At 49.1% G+C, this 3635-nt stretch overlaps 1 pseudogene; it reads left to right on the top strand.

Annotated features, from left to right (window-relative positions):
- The first annotated feature begins 1558 nt into the window (after window positions 1–1558).
- Window positions 1559–3032, top strand: LOC126495117 (uncharacterized; annotated as a pseudogene).
- Window positions 3033–3635: the final 603 nt, after the last annotated feature.

The following is a 3635-nucleotide window of genomic DNA, read 5'->3' as shown; positions in this document are numbered from 1 at the left end:
AAAAAAAAAAAAAAAAAAGAAAAAGAAACTTCAATGGCACACCAGGCCTTAAGGTTGGTTGTGACCCTGTTATGCCCCCTTGAGCAGCTTGTTATAGGCCTGTTCTTTGGTATGCAGATGTACCTACTACCTGGTTGTAAACCAGGGAAGGCTTCATTGTAAAGGTTTGGAGCCAAATGTCTAAAAAATCCCGTTGAACAAATGTGCATCCTAGCATTCTAATCATTAACATGTCTGATCAGCATACACATATATTTTGAGGGTTTTAGAGGTAGTCCTCCCTAAGTTAAATTTTGAGACTTAATATTTTCTAAGCATTGTCAATCCTTTATATTACCAATTCCACTCTTCTACATCAAGGCGTGGAAGTGGAAGGCTACCCAACATATGGATGCTTTTACAACCTCCACAAAATTAACAGTTAATGGATCTCACACATAAAGGTAAAATGCACAGTGCTGAACTTCTAGAAGATACTAGAGAAACTAGACCTCCATGAGTTTGGCAACCTGCTTTCCATGAACGCACTAAAACCATTCTGATGTTGCTTAGAAAGAGGTTTCTCCACACAGCTCTCTGCTCCCAACAACAGTTCTAGAATTAATATTCCTTCCGTTTGAGAAGATTCTGAATCTGCTCTGAGCAGATTCAGCCCACAGTGCAAAGTTATTCAGGGGCCTGCCCTATTCAGGGAGTTGCAGGCACCGCACTGAACTTGAAAGGATGGGGAATTTGGCTGCAGTTTCTGAATTAGAACTCGAGAGGAATCACCTCACTGGTTCCCGCACCTCACAGTCTGCTCCTCCCAGTCCAGTGACAGCAGCCCCTCACTCACCATGCCGCGGTTTCCTTGCTTTCCCAAACGCTCCACGCAGTTTTAGTTTAACAGCACACAAGACTGGCTCCACTTCCACTTCACTGCCAAGCTGGAACACGGAAACCGGAAGCGCCCTCCACCACTTCTGATTGGCAGGTCACTTGGAGGGTCTGATTGGCTAATGATACCTGAGTGACAAGTGCACCTCCCATTGGGTTAGCTTGCTCTTAAAGACTCGGCGTAAAGTTACCTGACCCTGCTTTACAAACCAGGCAAAGACCTTTTCTAGATTAGCAGAAATATGTATTTCAATAGCATTTGCCATTGGATCCAATAGCAGATCCTACTATCTTCCTATAGGCACTTCTTTCCTCCTGGGATAGGTGGCTAACCATCTTGCACAGCCCTCTAAACTTTGTGAATAGCGTAATTCCTTGTCGCGTGTGTATTCCAGAAGAGATTTAAGGACACAAAAAGGAATATTTGTTCTGTAGTTTCATGCTGAGGTAAAATGAAGTAAAGGTGCTTTTTCTTCCTGGTTGTCACACGTACCTCAGAAAATCAGGAAAGAAAAGTAGAAACCAGCTCTCGCAGGGCAGGTGTTGCGCGCGGCTGGAGCCAAGGCAGTAGTAGGGCCTGGCGGGGCACAGTGGGGGAAGTAACTCAGGTCACAGGCAAAAGGCCAGAGCAAGGAGGCGCCGGGAACGGGCGACCCGGAGCAAATGAGCTCAAGGGGACCTGATGAGGGTGTCAGTGTCCCCAGAGCGTACAGGGTGGAGCTCGGGGGCGGGTCCAACTGCGGAGCCCTGCGGGACAGGGGTCTGTAATCTGGGCGTGGGGCGAGCAGCCACCTGCTCTGGAGAGTCGGGAGGACCCCAGAGGCGTCCAGCTGTGCAAACAGGAGGAGCGCCCAGGCGACCCAGGGGAGGGGGGCGAGAGTGCTGCTGCAGCCGCCGCCTGGGCCTCAGCTCCGCTGAGGGCTGTGCCAGCCTCCTCGGCCCCCACACAGAAACTTGTCACCAACAGGTGACCGCGGGAGCCCTAGCCTCCAGTGGCGGAGTGGCTGGGCGGGGAGAGGGAGGCGAAGTCTGGTGGTCGCTGAGGCGAACAGGTGGGCAGACCTGGAGTCGCCATGTAAGCGGGGAGGCTCAGTGCCCTGAGTCAGGCGCGGCTGAGCAGCAGCGGAAGTCATTTGTTGCAGCGCTGTCCCTTACACAGCTGGAGTGTCTCAGTGCAGCAGCCCGCGACCCCTCGCCTCCGCCTGCTCTCCCGCTCGCCCCGGGGCCCCGCCGCCTGAAACTCCCGGAATCCTCCTCAGCCGCTTGTCCCACCGAGCCCGCTGAGCAGCTGCCAGTCGTGGTGGCGAGTTGCGCAACTTTGACCACCACCGAGTCTGGAAAAGAATGTGCTTTTCGCCTCCAGCGGCGCTTCATGGATGCTTCAGGAGCTGGTCTGATTACTAGAAGATAGCGAAGCCCATCCATAGCAGCTATGTCCTTCAGCAGCTCAGCAACCAGAGAGAATGGGGTTTTCTATGGACATCATTTACTTCCAGGCACACAAAGCGGTCTGAGCTGTCTTTAGCTCCTATTTCAGAATGTTCTTCATGAACCATCATTATAATAATGCACAGCTGAATCTCAGCAACATGAAAATAAGCGCTGAGGGTTTTGGTCTCATTTTGCAGTTTCTGTATTTAGGAAAGATTATGATTGCTCCTTCCAGTTTCGAGCAGTTCAAGGTGGCAATGAACTACCTACAGCTGTACAACGTGCCTGACTGCTTAGAAGATATACTGGACGCAGACTATTCTAGTTCAAAGTGTTCTTTTGCTTCAAGCAAACAGAACAGCAAGATGATCTTTGGAGTGAGGATGTATGAAGACACCATGGCTAGGAATGGCACTGCAGCCAGCAGGTGGTGTGAAGAACCCAGTTCCATGGTGAATACACCACATAATAGAGAGCCCGACTAAGAATCTTTACAGTTAGCTAATTTTCCTGAGCCAATACTTGATGTGTGTAAAAAAAAAAAAAATTCTGTGTCCAAATTATCTACTCCAAAAGAATGTGTGTTATGACATTTTGGGCAGAGTTTTATCTGTGATAGTTGTGGAATTAGCTTCAGCTGTGAAAAAATAATAGCTTGCCAGGAGGTAATGGTGCACACCTTTAATCCCAGCACTCGGGAGGCAGAGGCAGGTGGATCTCTGTGAGTTCGAGGCCAGCTTTTTCTACAAGAGCTAGTCCCAGAACAGGAACCAAAAGCTATGGAGAAACCCTGTCTCAGGGGGAAAAAAAAGTTACTAGATGAGCATGTGTTGGGCTGCACTAACACATTCATATCAAAGCACTGCGAGAGCTTGTCACCATATAGTAGATATTAGAGATGGCAAAGATAGTAACACCAAAACAGAAATTGGTGAAAGGATTCTTTATTTTATTTTTTTCATTAAAAATTGCCACCTGCTCCCCTCCTCCCATTTCCCTCCCCCCTCCCCCTCCCTCTTCCTCTCCAATCCTAATAGCAATCAGGGTTCCCCGCCCTGTGGGGAGTCCAAGGTCCTCCCCGCCTCCATCCAGATCTAGGAAGGTGAGCAGAAAGGATTCTTCCAAAACATTTTCTGCACAAATGAATACAGAGAAGACGCCAGCCAGGCACCTGGTGATTCAGCTTCGACCACTTGAAGCAGAAAAGGCACAATGGAGTCTGGAATGGTGGCTGGTGAAGACAAAAGTAGAGCCACCGAGATGAACCTAATTGTTATCAAGGTGGAGCTGGAAGATATTCCTACAGATGAGATGAAAGACTTAAACAT

This window comes from Alexandromys fortis, unplaced genomic scaffold, assembly GCF_014885135.2.
Source record: "Alexandromys fortis isolate MF-2015 unplaced genomic scaffold, M_Fortis_MF-2015_v1.1 scaffold_409, whole genome shotgun sequence".
Lineage (NCBI taxonomy): Eukaryota > Metazoa > Chordata > Mammalia > Rodentia > Cricetidae > Alexandromys > Alexandromys fortis.
The sequence above is the reverse complement of the archived record's forward strand: the minus strand, read 5'-3'. Positions and strand labels throughout refer to the sequence as shown.